General features: G+C 42.6%; 1 long non-coding RNA gene across 1 annotated transcript in view; it reads right to left on the reverse strand.

Moving 5' to 3' along the window:
* LOC144819813 (uncharacterized) overlaps nucleotides 1–21,330 on the reverse strand; it is a 280,712-nt gene that overhangs the window by 118,133 nt on the left and 141,249 nt on the right. Inside the window, exon 2 of the long non-coding RNA XR_013607581.1 lies at nucleotides 18,509–18,559. This is a non-coding gene — a long non-coding RNA (uncharacterized LOC144819813). The remainder of the gene's footprint in view (nucleotides 1–18,508; nucleotides 18,560–21,330) is intronic.

Genomic DNA, 21,330 nt, shown 5'->3' on the forward strand with positions numbered 1-21,330 from the left:
ATGGTCTACAGGGAACTCAAAAACTATCTGGAAACGAATAACATCCTCCACCCCCAACAATCAGGCTTCCGCCCCCAGCACTCGACAGAAACAGCCTTGATCGAACTGACTGACTCCATAAAACTCTTACAGGACCAAAGAAAGAACGCCGTATTGATCTTGTTGGACCTCACAGCAGCGTTCGACACCATCTCCCACCTTATACTCCTGGATAGACTTAGGGACATCGGCATCTCCGACCTGGCATTGGACTGGATAACATCTTTCCTAACAGAAAGATCCCAATCCATCACACTAGGACCTTTCAGTTCTGCAGAGAAAAAGATTCGATCGGGAGTCCCACAAGGCGCCATCCTAAGCCCCTTGCTTTTTAATGTCTACCTTATTCCCCTTATCTCCCTGATCGAATCATTCGGCATCACTGTTACATCGTACGCCGACGACACCCAACTCATAGTCCCGCTAGAGGAGAACTCTACGACTGCCGAACAAAATCTAAAAAACTGCCTGAAAGATGTCTTTCTGTGGATGGAAACAAACCACCTCAAGTGCAACACAAGTAAGACAGAAATCCTCCCCATGGGGAAAAATGTCAACTTCTGTCCTCATCTTTGGTGGCCAGAGGATTCCACAGCCCCCCCTCAGACCGTCACAACAGCACGAAACCTTGGAGTCACCTTCGATACTGACCTATCCTTCGACCTGCACATCAGGAAGGTGGCAGGAAGCTGTTTCGGAATCATTAAATCCCTCAAAAAATTCTTCGACTTCCTACCAACGGAAGCTAGAAAGGCGGTAGCTGTGGCGCTAATCCTTTCGCGCATAGATTACTGTAACGGTCTAATGGCTGGTGTGAAAAAAGTCACACTCAAAAAACTGCAAAGCGTTCAGCATGCGGCTGCCAGGCTGGTGCTCAAACTCCCCAGGAGGTCTTCAGCCTCTACTGCTCTGAGAACCCTCCACTGGTTGCCCTTGCACAAAAGAATCCTTTTTAAGATCCTAATTGTTGCATTCCGGGCATTTAACCACACTGGCCCCAAATACCTAATCAGACGCTACCCCCACTACAACCCCCAGAGGACTCTGAGATCCTCCAACAATAACCTACTAAAAGCAGCTAACTTCCACTTAAAAACTAAAGGGGATAAAACACTTACCCACCTATCCTCCAGAGCATGGAACTCCATGCCCCAGCATTTGAGATCCCTGACCAAGGAAATCCACTTCAGGAAACAACTAAAAACATGGATCTACAGTCTATCTGACGAGTATGTGCTGGATGCCATCTAATCCTGCCTAAATTCGACTTCGTACTCATTTTCCAGTTAGCGCCAGGATGCTCCTTCCGGAGCGACAGTTGCGCTCTATAAATACCAATACCAATACCAATACCGGAAGCCTGCAGGAGTCGGTGGCCCCCATGACTTTTGTAGAATCTTCAAGGCTGAGGGGACGCTTTCGAGAATGGGGTCCAAGACCTAGTAGACAAGCGTCCGAGTTCCAAAGTGTCCCAGGGCCATTTCAGTGGACCAGGCCCAAAAAGGAAAGAGCCTGCCGCCATTTTGAGAGTCCTGTGGCAGCCGCCTATCGCTGCACCGCAAGAGTGGGCGCAACTCAGCTGAATGGCGGATTTTGGCACAGTGTACCAAAAGCGGGCGGAATGGCAACTGAAACGGTAAAGGGGCGCCCCACTACAGCAGACGAGCCTCCACCTGGGGAGGCCCGTTCACGCCGCCTCACCCCCCCCCCCCGGGGCGCCCCACGCCGTTATTCGGAGCAGCATTGTAGGATACCAAAACCAGTGCGGCAACTTACTGGACATCACCTGGGTGCCATCCACATCTCAGCGCGTTCTGCTGCCTTGGGACTATTCGCACAACAGACCGCTACTGACGAGGCCTCCCCCCGCACCCCCCGGGACGCCCCACGCCGTTTTTCGGAGGATACCAAAAACCAGTGCGGCACCCAGGTAACATCACCTGGGTGCCGTCCAGAACTCAGCACGTTGTGCTGCCTTGGGACTATTCGCACAAAACACAGCTACTGACCATTGTTGCTTCTTTTTTTAAAAAAATGTTTAAATGTATTTACTGTTTTTGTTGCGTTGTATATATTTATAAGTTATTAAAGTTTTATAATCCTACTACTTTGTTGGAGTGCTATATATTTTTTATGTGACACATAATTGTAAAAACTTTGATGTACAAAGAGGCATCCCTGGAATCTTCCGCTTCAGGCTCGGTCCCCTCCCCAATCACAATACAGGATGGTTTTCAGATAGTAGGAACGCGTGTGGTGTGACGGATCTCATCGGGTGGGGGCCTTGATCTACTGTAACTCCTTTGAAGAGGGGTGATTCTTAACAGCTGGGGCCATAAACTACATCTGCATGGCTAGGTGATAGCCTGGGACCGGCCTGGACAATCGGACACAGAGGAAGAGGAGTGTCAGAGGGTGCGGTAGTGAATAGGGCGAAAGGGAGGTGTCGGGCGGGCACAGGGTGTGATTCTCAAGGAAGAGCAGCGCAGATGGGGGGAGGTTTATTGCCCATGCATAAGACAGAGAGCGGGGGTGACCAGTGCCTGGGGGAGATGCTTGCGAGGGTGGGGAGCCATGCTAAGGATCGACAGCGTGCAGAGAGTGGGTCTGGTCAAGGCATCTAAAATGGCTGCCGTGCACGACAAAAGTGTGGCATTTGAAAAAAGGCAAGATGGCGCAGACAATGTTTATCAACACTTCCTGATTTCCTTCGAATCGAACGTTAACAGAAGTTATCTCTCCCACACTACCGGTCCCCCTGGGCCTAAATGCCGAGATGGTAGGGACTGCATCCCGTGGAGATAGGCCGAGACGTCACTCAGCAAAAAAAAAATTAAAAAAAAAAAAAGTCTATAAACATACAATAAGTTCAAAGTCAATCATTCTTGTTTCCTTGTAGTACGCTCCCCAGTCCGCTTTCTGTTACGCGTACCGGGCGCACCCCACGATAAAAAACGATTTTTTTATTTTTTTTTGCCCCACGGGGCCCTTTTAAAGCCTCCACATCAAACCTAGGGGGTCAGGGAGGATCTACTATGCCCCCTTATGGTCATTTGCCCCTTCGCTTTGGCCTCCTCTTGTCTCTCGATCCTACCGAGAGACAAGATGGCGGCCGCTACGGACTGTTTGGAATGTTGACAGACACCGGAGAGCCAATCAGCTTCGCTTCGCGAAGTTCCGTTACGCGTCAAGTACGCGAACCGGAGCGCTACCCGGAGCGCTGTTACAGATATATATATTTTTTTTAACGTTAATTTCTCAAAATCCACTGGAGCACATATCTTGAGACCTAGCAAAGGCACATCAGGCTAACAGTCCCTACAATTTTGCCAAGTTTCGTGCAAATCCATTCAGCCATTCGGGCTAAAAGTGAGGCCAACCGCCCTATGGAAAAATGAATGGGAAAAACGCGTTTTGGGACCCCCCTTTTTTCTAGGCCCCCCCTTGACGAACCCCCCCCAAATTTTCAGGGGCTGCTCAGAAACAAAATGTTCCATTTTCCTGAAAATTTCAGCCAATTCCGTCCACAAACGCCAAAGTTATTAGACATAGAATTTTCAAAAATCCCATAGAGAAAAAATCCTAACTATATATACCTACTGGCGACCGCCAGTAGGTAATATATATATATATTTATATATATATATATATATATATTCACTGTAAAAACCATAGGTTTCACACATGTTATAGTTAGGAATTAGCATTTAAAAAACCTTAGAAATTCACTGAAAAAACAGGTTTCACACATGTTATAGTTAGCTGGACATTACACTCATACAAAACCATTGAAATTCTCCTGTTATAGTTAGTTCATCTAACTATAACTCGCCTGCCCGCAATGCACTGCTGATGACATCACATATAACATCACTCATGACATGGTCAGTAACATCACTCATGACATCACTGATGACATCTCAAATGACATCACTGGTGACATCATCCAGTAAATGTTTTTTTCTGAAATTTAAATATGTTTTCTATATGTGTATCGCAAGATCGATAAAAGAAGAAATGGATAAATAAATGTCTCAATGGATTTTTTTTGGTAGAAATGATTACATAACTGAATTAATAAGTGTATCTTAGTGAATACATGTATTAGCGAGTAATGTTTAAATATGTAAATTTCTGTATCAGTGTCTCACTTTGTCTATAATTGGCTCCATGGGTTCGTGAGTAGCTACATGAGTGTCTATTTGGGTTATTAGTTGGCTTTTTGAGTATCAGTATGAGTGTCTGTATGGTTTGTTGGGGAATATTACTTAGTGCATAGATGCATGAATGAGTGACTCACTGTTTGTATGTGTTTTGACGACAGCATATATGCAGGACTGTATGGGTGCATGAGTGTGTGTATGGGTGTGTTAGTGAGAGATTGACTGTCTCAATAGTATCTTTATGAGTAACTACATATGTTTTAATCTACTATATATAAGTATTGATGTATATAAGTGATTATATGTGAGAGTGAGGTATTGGAAGAGTTCCTGTATAAATAAATGTGTGTTTCTGTAAGTCATTGTTTAAGAGAGTAAGTATATGTACATTTCTGTGAAAAGTAAGTGTAGTGCTGTGTATATATCCTGTATATGCAAATAAATAGATGCTTGATAGTTTATTTGCATGTGTGAATATGTGTGTGAGTAAGTCTATGGATGAGTGTCGGTGTGTAACAGGATGTATAAGTGTATGAGTACATATGATGAGTGAGTACATGTATAAGTGACTATAAAGAACTGTTGGTGAATGAGTGGATGTGTATGTAGATGGCGGAATTACTCAATAGCTTGTTGGTAAGTGGTATTGGTATCTCCATTATTTTTTATTTTTACTTTCTATTTTTGAAGGTGTGTATCAAAGGTTATATTACGCTGAGAGGAGGTTTGCCACTCTTTTACAAGGATGATATCATCAGTGCAGTGATATCATCAGTGATGTCATTTGAGATGTCATCAGTGATGTCATGAGTGATGTCACTGACCATGTCATGAGTGATGTTATATGTGACATCATCAGCAGTGCATAGCTGAACTAACTATAACAGGGGAATTTCAATGGTTTTGTATGAGTGCAATGTCCAGCTAACTATAACATGTGTGAAACCTATGTTTTTTTCAGTGAATTTCTACTTTTTTTAAATGCTAATTCCTAACTATAATGTGTGTGAAACGTAAGTTTTTTTCAGCCACTGCTCTTCATCTCACCTGGGAGGACTGGCTGCAGCGGACAGAGGGGACCTAGGGCAGACATCATGAGTTTCACTGCTCTATAACCACCCGACCCTCCAGCAACGGGTACTGACCTACTGTTTTTTCCAACCCCCCCACGCCACCTACCTTACAACGCCAAGACTGTGCCTGCTGGGACATGGAGTCCGTTACATTCGACACGGACTACCATTGGTGTGCTGACTGCATTAGGGGGAGGGAACTCAAGTGCCTGCAGGTATTTTCGACAGGAGGAGTCTATTTAGGAGAGTTTCAATACAGTGAAGGGCGTTGAGGAAGGCTATCGCCGAAATGCATTCGCCGCCGCTGGGACATGTGAAATAAACGGCATGCTGTGGTACTGAAGATTTTGGACCTGTGTCATAAACATCGTCGTATCATGACGATTTTGATATCAGCAGACCGAGAATGGCTAGTACACTATGCACACGCATTTTCGTCATATTCAAATGACAGAATCACCCTGAAATCAGAGTTTTCGTCCTGATCCCTCGGGTTCCATTTTGTGGACAGCAGCCATTTTGTGATTTCCCTCACATAGGCAGATGACCTAGGCCAATCGATTCTGAAGGACACGTACACCTTTGCTGACTTCTCTCTGCGACCTGGGCAAGCTGACTCCAGTGCCCAAGGCCAAACCTGTTCGGTCAGTTCCTCTCCCAGTGGCCGAACGAGATAGTATCAAGGCACAACATGTCATAAACCTTTATTGCACAAACCTATGTCTTATCTTACTCACACCTGTCTCTGCTCCCTTCTTTATGGCCTGTTTACGATGGGGATGTGCCGGGTTTTAATTATGGGTTTCTGCAGCTTGTGTAAGAAGGAATGTTGGGTTTTTGCATGTTTGCAAAAGCTAGAACTGCCCCACAAAGGGCGCCAACTGAAGAACTTGTAAATTTCGCTCTCAGGGAATACTTACTAATATAACAAGAACTTGGCACAGGCTCTGAAAATATGAAAATACTACCTCATTCACTTGCTACGGCTTCTGGGTGACGTGGCCTCACTATGTCAAGATTCTACTAAGAAGGTACTCTGTGCACGGGGATTCTAGAGATTCTTTGATTCTGCGGCCCAGTATATTTCTGATCTTCCTGATTTTTGATCCTCCACATGATGTCACTCCTGACTGATAACCTTTTTGCGTGAGTATTCTTAAAAAGACCATTAGGTCATGTAGAACTTGACAGTTAGAATCTGGATAACATTTTGATTAGTAAAAGTAAGAGTTAAGTATAAGTGGGTCGCTCCCAGTCCTTTGTTCTTTGGTTCTTTGATTTTGATTGGTTCTTAGTTTGTTTGGTCCTTAGTTTTATTTGAATATTGCAATTTTCAAAAACCGAGGGTCTTGTATATTTACGAGTGTATCGATAGAGATAGCCCCTTGAAGTTTGAAGCTAGATTAGTGAGCTATAAGATGCCAGATTTTATCGAATTTGGAGATTTGTGTTGGCCAACTTTGTATACGTTTGGATTAGCCGGCTTCCCCTAAAGGGGATATCTCAATAGGTTTAGATTTAAAAAACATATTTCTTCCCTGGTGATTTTGTATCCCCAGGGAATTAAAATATGATATAATACAAAATAAGGATCCTTTGTTCTGCGCAATTTTATGAATGGAGATATGCAGAACAATTTTTGGTGTTCTGCCAGCCACAGCTAGTGAATTAAGTGTATTGTGGCTTCGTGCACATACAGCAGTCTGTTGGGCTATGTTTTTTGCAGTCTTTTGGAACCCTATTGCGACGTGTTTCTTGTAAATATGACTTACAGCTAGTATTTACAAATGGCTTTGTTTTCGTCCTAAGTGTTGATTTGTGGGTTCAATGTGTGTTTCAATGTCTATGTGGTTTTCTTATTGGTGTAACTTCAGTATTTGAATTGCGATGGCAATTTATAAAAACAATAGCTACAGCACTGTATTGTGTGTCCTGAGTGTTTGAATACTTTCTCTTTATGTTTGCAATGAGCTCAATGTGTTTGTGGGTTTCTTGATGTTTTCAGTCTGTTAAGTAAAATGTCAGATTAATTAATATTAAGTAGAAATTAAATAACACTCCAGCAATTTACTATGTCACATGCTAAAATCGCTATGTGCTGCTATTTAATATACAGACTAAGCAAAAACGCATATATGCAAACTGTTAAATGCTTAAAATAGATAAGTTAAAATTCACATTCACTAGGAATATGAAGGGTCTCAAAAATAATTGTGCCTTTGGTAGCAAAACAAATTTGTAGCGTTTTTTTTTTAAAGGCAAACACTTCAGCTAAAGTGAATTTTTGCTACATTTAAATGCATCTTATTGCACGCGCATTTTTAAAAACTTGAAATGTCTGTTTTCAGTAAGACTGAAAGCGTGCTCAGGTTTCAGTTTCAGCCCTGTGCAGGGCCTTTCCTGCCGTTAAGGCAGCAGATGTTGTTTTTCGAAGGCCATGAATGGCATCGGAATGTTTATTTATCACAGTTGGACCTTTTTATTTCAGAATAGTGTTTTAGAGGGTTCATCACTTTGTATCACTGAAAGACATTCCAATTGCGGTTTCCCTCTCTTTAAGCAATTTTTTTAAAGTATATATTTGGTTCTTTTGCTAAATACTGATTGTCCTTTAAAAAATGGCGCGAAAAACGTCATGTTTTAAGTTAGGTTTTTGTGCGTAAGCGCATAAATGAATGCATCTAAAAATGATAGGCATGGGATGCAGCTTACCTTTATATGTGGAGTTACCATAAAAACAGATAATTGGTTTCATTGAACGAAAAATTATTAATTATGGAAAAATTCTTTGAGAAAAAAATAAGTGCTTTTTAAAATCGTTTTTTGATATTTATAAAGCTTAATACTCATACTATGACCTCCTAGTATTAAGATTTGATTTAAGTTATGTGTTACGGTGTAATTAGGTAATTTGCATGTTGGTTTTCACTTGGCGCAGGCGTAAAAAACTCATTTTTCCAAGGATTTACATGAGATATGACTAATGTCTAATATCTGTAATGTGTAAAGAACATCCTGAGGTGTTAATATGTAAAACAATTATAGGATATTTATTTTTAAGTGCCCCAAAGATAAAAGTCGAAATTGAGTTAAATGGGTTTTTAACACAGATTCTTGTCATTTACCATAGCTTGAAAGTGTCTCTGGCTTCAGTAAATGCATACATTTGTGCATAATACAAACTTGTGGGTTGTTATTGAGGTTGTTTTTCATAGCTCAGTGAGCCAATGTGCCCGGTGCAGAGGTTATAGGGTGGTAGCAAGCATTTGTTCTAAAAAATGGTATGTGTGAATCATTCACAGTAAATGTAGTAGGCCTCGGAATGAGCAGAAACTGTGGGCTAGGAGAACAGGCTGCTCACGTTGCACTAAGATGCTATCTTTAGTTTTCCTGTAAACATTGGAGGAGGCTGTCATGTTGACATTTGTGACCTTTTAAACTCGAGCCTTGTCTCTGTGAAATACAGAATAATCTTGCTAAACAGGCCCCTGAAAGGTGGAATTTCTGGTTTCTCCATAAGAACATCAATACAATTACAGAACTTAATTCCAAAAGGGTTTCTTTAAAAGTCCCAACATCATGACATTTGTATTCCTGCTCTAAAAAATAATGTCTGCTAGTCACTTTTATTTGACAGAAAACGAAGTGTTACATTACGTCTTAGACAAAAAAATAAGATGCAGCATTTTACAAAAATTTTGAAGCCTACATGAATAAGTAAGAACGATTTGCAAATTAAGTTACTTTGGGAAAGTTAAAAGGGCTTCATGTTGCAAGGTGACTGACAAGATGGTAACAGTTAAGTAATGGAAATGTATTTTTGTGTTTGTTAATGTGTATCATGTTTTGTCTTCTGCTTAAAAGTTACAATTGATGTCTGTTATTATGAAATGTCTCTCTTTTGTGTGCTGTGTATTTCTTTTTCTTTTCGCTTCTGCTCACAGATCATTCATGGATTGCTCTGGGGGATCTTAAGCCTAACAAGACACGTGAGTTTGGTTGGTTGAAATGAGATGGTTTTTTTTGCGCAACTCCGTTGGAAAGAAATGTCCATGCGTTTTTCATGTTTGTGTATTTTGTTCTATCATGAATTGTTCTTGCTGGTTCGCTGTGTCCGAAAGTTGTATTTGACAGGAGATACCCACTATTGGTGATCTACTGTCAAAAAAAGGAGGGTATCCTTACACGGTATTATGCGTCACCTCTCATTTATATATGCTATCGTTTTACAGCGAGTATATCTGACGGCTTGACGTCTGTTTTGTGTGTTTTTGCATGTTTTATGTTGTATGTTGCTGCTTAAGAAATTATTACAAATTCACCCGTATTGTTGTGAGGGGACATGTATGACGATACGTGTCGCTGTCACCAGTTGGGTAAAATTTTCGCTGATACTAAAATTCACATATATGATTTTTTTTTTACATATTGTGAACCAGACAGACAACACTTCACCAGTGTATGTCAAAATTTGGCTATAGGTATTGAAGAAAAATAAACAGCAAATTGTGTCATCTGTAGTCATGATACTGCCCTTTCCTGTAAGGAACAGGCAGCCCTAAAATTATATATCCTGATTGGACGTAAGGATAAATTATAGATTTGTGACTCTTGTACATGGTGACCTAATTTCTATATTACATTAGTCAGTTTGATTCTGCTTCCTAAGAAGTATATGGCTTTGTACCATAAAAGAAACCAGGTTTCCTTTTTTTCCCCTGAAAAAGGAACTGGAACATTAGCTGAGATTACCGTATATGGTGTAGTGGCCAACGGTAGAGTTAAATTTGTAGACTATTGTGATTTTTTTTTGTGTATCACCCATACTCTTGGTATTGTGTCACATGCCTGACTATCACCCAAGCACATCGTGTCTAGTTATTGGGGATTTTAGCTGTGTCCTAGTCCCATTCCTCTTTTCTGTATTCCTTTCACCAGTCAGCTTTTAATATTATTAGTGTTTTGTGCAGGTTCACACTTTCAGATTGCAGTAATGTACCATGGACCCCCATCTTATGTATAATCCCCTTTTGCATAACTAGACTGGTTCTAAGAATTTTCTTTAGGCCTATTCTGATGTTTTTCCAGTCTGTCTGTTAAGGTAGTCATGGACTGATTAACTGACTCAATACTATGATACAATAAGCTTTCCATCTCAATAGGAGACACTTTACGTTTAGTTTTTTTGAATATGACAAATTCAATGCCTATTCTAAATTGGTTTTTAGTCCCTTTTTTTACTGCTTTAATTTTTGATGGACCAGATGTATTTTAAATAATGGAAATACCACTACTCTCTAGTTCTTGTCTTTTGGTTCCACATCTTGACCATTAGCTTTTGCATTGCATAGTCCCACCTGATGCACAATTATTATGATAACATGTATGTGATCCCGCTTTTGAGATGTTCTAGATGAGGAATTTAGGAACACCTATATGTAAAGATTGAGATAAAAATGTGTTTACCCCATTAGACGATGCCACTATGTGTGAGGACATCCATTCAGATAGAATTCCCATGTCGATGTTTACCCTTAAAATGGTAAAGGATATGCTCTCACACGGAAACCCAATTGAAGAGCCTAGAGACACTGTCTTGCCTATTGCCTTTTTTTTTGTATTGCCTTTGAGAATGACAGTGTATTTCAACGCAGAATTGTCCCATGGCGTGTGGCCACTCCTTTGAAGATCGCAGGCCACCTGTTTGCAGTCCCCTTGTTGTACAATGAACTGTTTAAAGCATCGCACTTGCTTCATCAGAAGGCGTTGAACATCAGAAAAGAAGAAGGAGCTGGTTTTGCCACAGTCCCTTGAGATTTCAGTGCAAAAGAGCGCCTGTCATGTGCTGGTTAACCTCTGACAGTGTGCAGTCCCTTGAGATTTCAGTGCAAAAGAACGCATGTCATGTGCTGGTTAACCTCTGACAGTGTGCAGTCCCTTGAGCCCCTTGGCCTGAGTTTTGGCCACACATAACCCCTTTTTCCTTTGCTTCAACGGAGGTGCAGTGCACCGGAGGATCCAAGGGTGGCAAAAGGCACTCCATTCTGGTGCCCATGAAAGAGCGGCCTGAGCGTCCTCTGACACTGAATGATGAGTGTTGGAGTCTGAGAATGGTCCCGGGTCTGCACGAGATGATCTGTGCCCATTGACCAATGAAGAGCACAATATCTGTAGTGTCTGCCGCAGAGGAGAGATACGGTGCACTGCCTTGAGACATTGAGACTTTGTGAATGAGCTATGAGTGTTTGCCAGGAGGGCACTCCAACAGATACTCAGCATCAGAGCATGGGAGGCCTGAATCCTAAGGCAAATGCAACAACAGGAGCAGACTTGATTGGACAATAGAAGCCTGCCAGAGAGGCTTTTTGAACCGACTCTGGGCATAGTTGGTTTCACAAGAGGTTTCCGTGTGATTGTATAGACTAAGTGTTAGGAGAATGATTTTATTGTTCAACTGGCATTATTTTTTAAGTAGTATTCTGTTTAGTAAAAGCAGAATAAAGTCCATTTCCTGTGGAAGAGTATCCCCTTTTCACCTCAGAGCATTAATGAGGGTCACCACTGTTTCACTTGAACATATAATAAATTACAGAAAATGCATAGGAAGACCTACAATGTTACTAGATAATTTTAGGATTTACCTTTTGCTTATGGTTGTGAAAAATGATGATTTCATTTGTAATAGCGGTCACTACTTTGACTATATGTTCTTAATGACGTGTTTTCTAGTGTTTTTTAAACATGGCATTGTCTTTTATGGGTGGGATTGTTTTTGCTGCCCAATTCACATCTGTACCCACCTCCCAACCTATGTCTCTTCCTACTTCTACTTCTTTGCATTCTTTCCAGATTTTACCTGAACATGGACTAGTTAGGAGGTCAGAGTTTACTGATAATTCCTTTTGTACAGTTTCTGCATCGACACCAGTTAGTAGTGAACATCACTAATTGTTGGGTGTGTGGTCTTATACCACATACTACAGATAGAGGCATTCCCTATTTGGTCCTGCCATATATGGCCTTTGTGCTACTGCGTGTGTAAGGAGACCTGTCCCGAGAGAGTCGCTAAGTAATAGGATTATGTTTCAGCAACATCTTGATGATTTGATAAATATAGACCTGGACTCAGACTAGCGCGAGTATAGGTTATTGCCTATGTAAGAGCAAAAGGAGCGTCTGTGGTACTGAAAATTTTGGACCTGTGTCATAAACATCGTCGTATCATGACGATTTTGATATCAGCAGACCGAGAATGGCTAGTACACTATGCACAAGCATTTTCGTCATATTCAAATGACAGAATCACCCTGAAATCAGAGTTTTCGTCCTGAACCCTCGGGTTCCATTTTGTGAACGGCATCCATTTTGTGATTGCCCTCACATAGGCAGATGACCTAGGCCAAGCGATTCTGAAGGACACGTACACCTTTGCTGACTTCTCTGCGACCTGGGCAAGCTGACTCCAGTGTCCAAGGCCAAACCTGTTCGGTCAGTTCCTCTCCCAGTGGCCGAACGAGATAGTATCAAGGCACAACATGTCATAAACCTTTATTGCACACAACTATGTCTTATCTTACTCACACCTGTCTCTGCTCCCTTCGTTATGGCCTGTTTACGATGGAGATGTGCCGGGTTTTTATTATGGGTTTCTGCAGCTTGTGTAAGAAGGAATGTTGGGTTTTTGCATGTTTGCAAAAGCTAGAACTGCCCCACGTTCGGCGCCAACTGAAGAACTTGTAAATTTCGCTCTCAGGGAATACTTACTAATATAACAAGAACTTGGCACAGACACTGAAAATATATAAATACTACCTCATTCACTTGCTACGGCTTCTGGGTGACGTGGCCTCACTATGTCAAGTGTAATAAAGATGTCTTTTCATATTTTCAGAGTCTGTGCCAAGTTCTTGTTATATTAGTAAGTATTCCCTGAGAGCAAAATTTACAAGTTCTTCAATGCTTGCTCCTACCTCCCCTTGTGGCCTCTGATTCTTTTTTGGAAGGATGTTTTTGTGATGTATACTGCGCTAGCCAGATGCGCAGAACAGAAGGCCCTGTAGCACCAAGTGACCCGGAATTTAACTGGTACTACGCTGTCAGCAGCTCACAAGGTTGAGGGGACGACAATTCCGGAGTCCGCCACAAATCTCAGACCGGAGGAGAGCAGACTGAGATATTTCATCTCGAGTGGGCATGTAGTCTCACATTTGACTGCCCCTGCTCTTCATCTCACCTGGGAGGACTGGCTGCAGCAGACAGAGGAGACCCAGGGCAGACACCGTGAGTTTCACTGCTCTACGACCACCTGATCCTCCTGCAACGGGCACTGACCTACTGTTTTTTCCATCCCCCCCATGCCACCTACCTTACAATGCCAAGACTGTACCTGCTGGGACATGGAGTCAGTTACATTTGACACGGACTACCATGTGTGTGGTGACTGCATTAGGGGGAGGGAACTCAAGTGCCTGCAGGTATTTTACACAGGAGGAGTCTATTTGGGAGAGGTTCATTACAGGGAAGGGCGCTGAGGAAGGCTATCGCCAAAATGCATTCGCCGCCGCTGGGACATGTGAAATAAACGGCATGCTTGCTCCTAACTCCCCTTGTGGCCTCTGATTCTTTTTTGGAAGGATGTTTTCGGGAGGTATACTGTGCTAGCCATGTGATTATCTTTTTGCTCCATTGATAGTTCCTTGTGTGCCATGCTAGGTGCTGTTCAAACCATCCCATCGTGAGATTCGCATAATTGGCGAAGCACATGGAACAGGCACATGAGAGCAATTGGGAATTGCTGAAATGTTGTGCCATAGAACAGGTCCCACATCTAGACAGAGGCGGTGACCGCAATAAGATCCTAAGACGTAAGGAATCCAAACACATTGTAAACTTCAGAACTTTGGAGCCCAGAGGTCTCAACTTAACGGAAGAACTTTATGTACATCTCTAATTGTGTCACTGACAACAAAAGACCTGATTAATTGAAAATTAGCCCACCAGAGGGCTCACAATCTCATCACCCTCAGGAAATGAACCTGTATAATGATACCCTGCGTGAAGAATATGGAGGTAACATCGTCCATTTGCAAGTGCTGATGGAAAAGAGTAAAAAACTGACACTTGCAATGAAATGTCACGAACTCACCAAAGAGCTTTAAAATGTCTGCACACTAAAGAATTATCCCTCACCACCCCCCCCCCTTTTTTCCTATTTGCCAATAACTATCCTTAAAGACTAGCATAATGGTGACGATAATGCAGTGGAGACTACATTAACCATAATGCACTTGTAGCGCAAACAGGAAATCACATGATGCTGTGTATATAAGGAGGACTTAGAAACCTGCTCAACATCCCGTGAGCAAGCTTATGGAAGAAAGCGAAACGCGTTGGGTTTGGGTTGCAAAATAAACCGCTGTCACATAAATCAAGACGGGTGAGTGCGTCTTACTTTTCCCTTGGGAATTCCACAGTAATATATATATATATATATATATATATATATTCTTTTGGCAATTCCCCAATCACCTCCACATTCAGTTTTCAAGGGAAAACGGCACACCAGGTAGGTCCAGGCACAATTAACTTTTAATGTGCACTCTCCAAACAAAGACGACGCGTTTCGGCTTGAAGCCTCTATCAAGTGGCCACCATTTTGACACAGTGTGTATTTAAATCCTTCCTTTACACAATAAACATAGAAAACATACGATTGCTTTCACCCATATGAATCCAACCATACACATTACAATTTCATATCATTGCACGGTATCATTTTAAACTGATTGAGGAAGAATTTAATTCATCACACTGTTTAGCACAATTCATTTACTCAATGCGCGTTGAATAATAAAGTTTTCCAATTTGTGTCAGTAGCAGCTAGGACTTCTGGGCAATGTAGTTTCCGTGGTGGAAACTCTTATCTGGAAAATTTAAATAAAACCACTCGGCACATCATCCCTATAGTAAAATAGCACCAGTGGGATATGTCATTTCAACATAATACATCACATTATTGACATTTTAGGAGGATCACAAGGTACGCATTATCGTACACCAATCAATTTATCGATTTAAGCAATAAGGAGTTATTGGTACGTGCTCCTAATTGATATAATCATAGTAAGCTCATAGCTTGTGCAAGACATTGCCGAATGGTATCTATTAAACAATAATGAAAAATTATAGCAGAATTCCGCTAATTTGTTGCCACATTAATGATTTACATACAACATCAGGAGCTCCCTTGCCCGCCTAGATAGAGACATGTGCTTGCGCTTCTTATTAGGTGGCCCTTTGCTATGCGAGTGCATACAGTATCGTGATATGTGAACGGGTGAAGGAAATAAAGTGCAAGGGTGCCTATTTATTAATTCCAGTAATGAAAATGTGCAGAAATAATAGTGGAAAAGGAAAGGAAAGGATAATTGTATCCCACGTCCGGGGGTACACCGGTTTTACAATAGAGTAATGCATCAGGATATTTCTGTGGGACAAGCCTGCCCTTCTATGTCTCCACAATTGTGGAAGTAAGACATTTCCATGTACGGATTATATATCCTGCATACTCCTTACAAATCATTTCCCCAGTGTGTTCCTAAAAGGGCATGTGATTAAAAACCTATTCCAGCACATTTGCTGAATCCTCACATCTCACACTTCCAGATAGTCATACTGATTGTCCCTTCTTCATGTTCCAATATGTGAGGACATTTCCTCCCCACAATTCAGGCCCCTCGGGATTTTGCTGTCTATATCTGTGATATGTTTAGACTCAAGAACTCTTAGATGTGTCTCACAATCACCACCCCGTATGTGTTTGGGGACCCTGTCAATTCCGCAAAACATTAGACTCGAATTGTTACTTTTATGTTTTTCGGCATAGTGTCGAGCCATAGGATAGTTGTAATCCTTATTAGTAATGGCGCGGAGGTGTTGTAAGATTCGTACCTTCAGCTGATGTTTCGAGCTGCCTACATATTGGAGGCCACAAGGACACTCCAATAGGTAGACAGCAAATTCACTGTTGCAGTTGATCAGTTGCTTGATCGATTTTTTCTGTCCCGTCCCTACAGTGTATTCTTTACAGTTCTTTCCATTTCGGTCAGCTTTGCAGCTCCCACAGGTGGTGAAACCAGTGGGCTTAAACCAGTTTGTTTTGACTATTTCTTGATGGTAACTGTGTACTAATTTGTCCTTCAGGGACCTTGCTCTGTGATACGTAATCTGGGGTTTAACTCCCACATGGGCCCCAATAATTGGGTCTGCCACCAGCAGATTCCAATGTGATTTCATTATTTTCTTGAGTGTTTGTGATCCTCTACTGAAATTGGTAATCATTCGTGGGATGTGTGGTGTGTTCCTAGTGGACAGTTGCTCTTTTTTAGCAGCGCTTGTAGATAATTTGAACAGAGCCTCCTCATGTGTAATTGTCCCTACTTTTTGTTGGGCCCTAGTTAGTATTTTGGATGGATAGCCTCGTTGTTGGAAACGTCCAATCATGGTTCCCTTTTCCCTCTCATAATCTGTGTCAGTGCTGCAATTACGGCGAGCTCTTAGGAGCTCGCCGTACGGGATGCTATTCTTCAGCGGTACTGGATGTTGACTCGCTGAATGTAATATTGCATTACCCGCTTTGGACTTACGGAACAGGCGAGTTGTAATGGATTTCTACAGCTATATCTAGGAACTCACAGTAGGTCTCGCTCATGGTGTAAGTGAATTTTAAATTTCAATTATTGTTTCCTAGATGCTCAATGTATTCCTTTGCTAATGTCTTGGGGCCGTTCCAGATTAGGAACAAATCGTCAATGTATCTGACCCACATAACGATGTGGTCAGTATACATTTCCGATTCGTTGGACCACACTTGTTGTTCCTCCCACCAGCCTAGGAACAGGTTCGCTAGGCTGGGGGCAAAACAAGTTCCCATCGCGGTCCCGGACCGCTGACGGTACACCGATTTTTCATTGAGAAAAATATTCTCTCTTAAACAGTATAGCATCATGGCCTCTATCATTTTATTGTGGTCCCAGTGGTCAATGTGCCTGCTTCTCAAAAAGTACATGCAGGCCGCCACACCTTTCTCCTGGTCAATGGATGTATATAAGGAGCAGATGTCCATACTGATCAATATGTAGCCATCTTCCCATTTAATACCATGTAGTCTTTTCAAAAAGTTCGAACTGTCTTTGCAGTAAGAGTTCAAATTTCGGACATATTCAGCAAGGTACAAATCCAAAAAGATGGAGGTGTTCTCTAATAATCCCCCATTGGATGACACAATCGGACGCCCTGGTATACAACATTTCTTTCCCCCTAGTACCATCCATGGATCCGCAAAGAATCCACTGATCTGTGTCACCAAGATTGAAAATGTGTGGGCTTTTGCCCTTTTCAAACATTTATGACCCCAGGAGTTAGCAGGATTATGTTTTAAGAGGGGGGCATGGCACCCTCTTCCTGATTTGCATAGGCTCCGGAGACCCCATCCCACACAGCCAATTGGTTCAATGAGAAGTAGGGGTGCTGGCCCACTTAAAGCCTTCCAAAGGCCCAGTGACACCATCCCCAAAGCCGACTGGTTCACTAAGGGGAGGAGGTCATATACAGGGAATGAATCCTTGTTTACTGATTTACACATATAAACATTTGATGCACTATAAAATCGTACTGAGACAAACATTAAACAATTCATGTGTGCAAAAAATGCTAAATACAACATGTACTTATAATTTAAAAACATGCATTCAAACAAATTAATATATGAAATGCAATGGGGGTACATAATCAGGAAGAATGTTAAGATTACAACACCATGGCACCCTTGCTATTTACACACCTACTGTTAAGGCAAACAACTTCAATCTGCAGTTACAGTGGCAAACATGGGTGACACACTATGCACAGCACTGCAGCTGATACAGAATGGAGCTCGTGGTCATATCTGGCAGAAACCCGATATTGTTTTAATGAAGAGTGGCCTGTTCTCCCATCGTCTGCTCAGTCAGCCTTCTAAAACTAATTCAGCAGCGCAACATAATTTCTAGCCACTATCCAAGGGAATGCAAAACTGATGGGAGTTCTTTGACTGTTATCTATAGTATGCCTTATTATGGCGTTGAACGAGCAGCAGACGATGATGCATGTTAACAGGCAGAACACTGTTCAAATATGTACTTAATATATCACATGTTCATTCCTATGTACATTTATTTCAGAAGGAAAACTTACGTGGAAGACATGGGGCTTGTGCTCCTGTTGGTCCTAGATTACGGAAGTAGTCTACAAAATAGCAACAAAAAGAGATAACTTGTAGCTACTACATGAGTATAAATTGTTGCAAAGCATATATATGTTGCTACCAAGCTAAACACCGGGATTGCACTATTGTATCCGTTCACAGCAAATGCAGAAATCAGATATTCCATAAGTGTAATAGACTGCCCTCATGCTATAAACTCAGCATTATTAGGAAGAAGGCAACAGCAAGTGTCGATGATCAATATAGAGAAGGTTCTACTTACTGGAAAACCTTCACCGTTTGAGCATTTTTATCCACTGCTAATTTATTTTATGTCTGACATAACAGTGAATTGATATACAATATAATAAAATGGGAAAAAACCTGCAGATTGAGTATGGTATTTATTTACAAGAAAGAAATTGCTTAAACACAAAGACATTCGAAACATGCAACAGTAAAGTACATTACTCAGTTGGACGCACTGCATTTGCTTAAAATGTGTAAGGGGTCTTTTACAAGGGTTTGCTTTATCATAGTATCCACCCAAAAAGTATGGTAAAGAATTGTGCACTACCTATTTTTGTGAATTCAAAAAACAAGCACTTATATTCTGAACAAGCATTAACAATGGCAATATATCTTTGCTTTGTATAGTGCATACAGAGGCAACAACAGAAATCCAGACATTCTGCATTCATCAGTACACTCAAACCCTAAGCATAGTTCGTGAAGTAGCGCTACGCGTAGCTACGCGAAGTGCACTTCGCACTACGCCAGCAACGTGTAGCAATACGCGAACTGCGTAGTGCACTGTTTGTGATGATTACACAGTGCCGGATGCTTGTCTGCACTGTGCAATCATTGAAAACGGCATCTTCCACAGTGCGAGCTGTCGTTTTCTGCCGCGCAAGTAGATTTTTACTCGAGCAGCAGCTTTCTCAACACGGACTGATAGTATCTCATCGCGAGCGGCCGCGAGCATACGCGACCACTCGCAATGCGAAACCTGACCTCCCCATGTGGAGAATCTCGCTGGGAGGTTTATTTTCCACGCTCGCGATCAGCAGCTTGATGTTGCTGATCACGGACGAAGAAAGTCTTGCCTGGATGTCATTTTGCTGGCTCGCTGTCGCCAACATGACGTTGAAGACAGTGAGCAAGCAAAAAATGACCGCTGCACTACGCTACACTATGCTACGGGTGTTTGCACTGTGCTACGTGCAATTCATGTAGTGCGAAGTAGCGCAAACTTCGCAAACTATACGAGCGTAGCGTAGTGCTTTGCCCAGGCCTAATTTACAGGCAATTAGAGTTCTTAGGCCCATGATAAATCGACAGTCAGGGCCTCATTACGATGTCGGGTGGACATGAAACCATTGTGGTCTCGGGACAGACGACCTCCAGTCGGCAGTCCCAAAACCGCTATTACAACCCCCATTTCCCTACGGAAGCTTGTCCTGCAGCCTTAAACCAGCTGCAGCACAAGCTCCCATAGAGAAATTTGAGTTTCTGTTAATCCCTGCAGTTGGAGGCTTTCAAACCGACATCTCTGGTTTCACTTTCGACCACCGTATTAGAATGACGGCGGTCGCAAGTGAAACCGGACGGTAATTCCCGCTGGCTTGCAACGGGCTCAAGGAGCCAGTCGGTCAGTTGGAACCGAAATGTAATCCCTTAAGGATGGTGTTTCCACCATCAGGATTAAGATGTCGGTTTCCCACAGGTCTTCCATGCTATGCTTTCTGACATGGAAAGCCTGTCGGAAAGTGACTTTGGGTGTTCCTAGATGGGCATCCTTCCTGCAGCCTCCAGTTGGAGGCCCTACACCCCTGGTAATCCGTGCAAAATGATGCAGGGATTAATAGACTACCATTTCTCCATGGGAGCTTGTGCTGTGGGCTGTCTATGGCTGCAGCACAAGCTTCTATAGAGAAATGGGAGTAATCGACCACACCATGTGCGGTCACATTGTAATAGCGGTGTCAGGCGAACATGAGTCGGCCCGACATCGTAATGCAGCCCATAATATGGCCCTCAATGTGTCAAGTTTGCATTGTGTGAAGAGCTCTTTAGAGAGTTACTTGGGGAGAGTGGCCTTCAGTGTGATTAGGCTCGACAGATGCCTGGCTAGCGAGGCTGCGAGGCTCCCTTAAGAAACTCCTGCCTGAAGAGGAAAGCTCTTTCTGCTGCCGCTGCTGAGAGGTCAGTGCAGGATGCGGGTGGAATAAGGAATTATCTTCTGCCATATTACTGAAGATATATTTGAATATCAATGGCAAACATTTCAAGTTCCTGAACCATGACAAAGGAATGGCCAAATGCTGCAAAGACAAACTGACTTGGTTTAATTACATCTAAACACCATTACAGCATTTGCGTTAATATCTTAACTCCAGAAATGGATATAAGAATCTGATTCTCTCTGGGGTGTGGTCTGCTGAGGCAGAAGGTGCTGGAACCTGGCAATGGGCAATTGGAAGGAGGAGACCCCTGACTGCCACCCAGGCCCCTAACAACAACAGAAGAAGAGCCCAGGACCGGTGCGCAGAAGAAGAGGCCTCTGCACAGGCAGAAGAGAGACACAGGGAGCCAGTGAAAACCGCTCCCTGCAGAATTAACCCATTTGGAGACCCAGAGGACGAAGGAGACTGCTCCCAGTGGCTGGAGGATGCCACCAGGAGCAAAAAGACATGAAAATGGGGCAAATCGGACTCCTGGGGGCCCCGTCTGGGACCGATGACAAAACACGTGGGCCTCTGCGGCTGGTCGTAATCATGCCCCTGGGGTGGGTCAGGTCCCGGGGGCTGCC

This window comes from Lissotriton helveticus, chromosome 2_1, assembly GCF_964261635.1.
Source record: "Lissotriton helveticus chromosome 2_1, aLisHel1.1, whole genome shotgun sequence".
Taxonomy (NCBI): domain Eukaryota; kingdom Metazoa; phylum Chordata; class Amphibia; order Caudata; family Salamandridae; genus Lissotriton; species Lissotriton helveticus.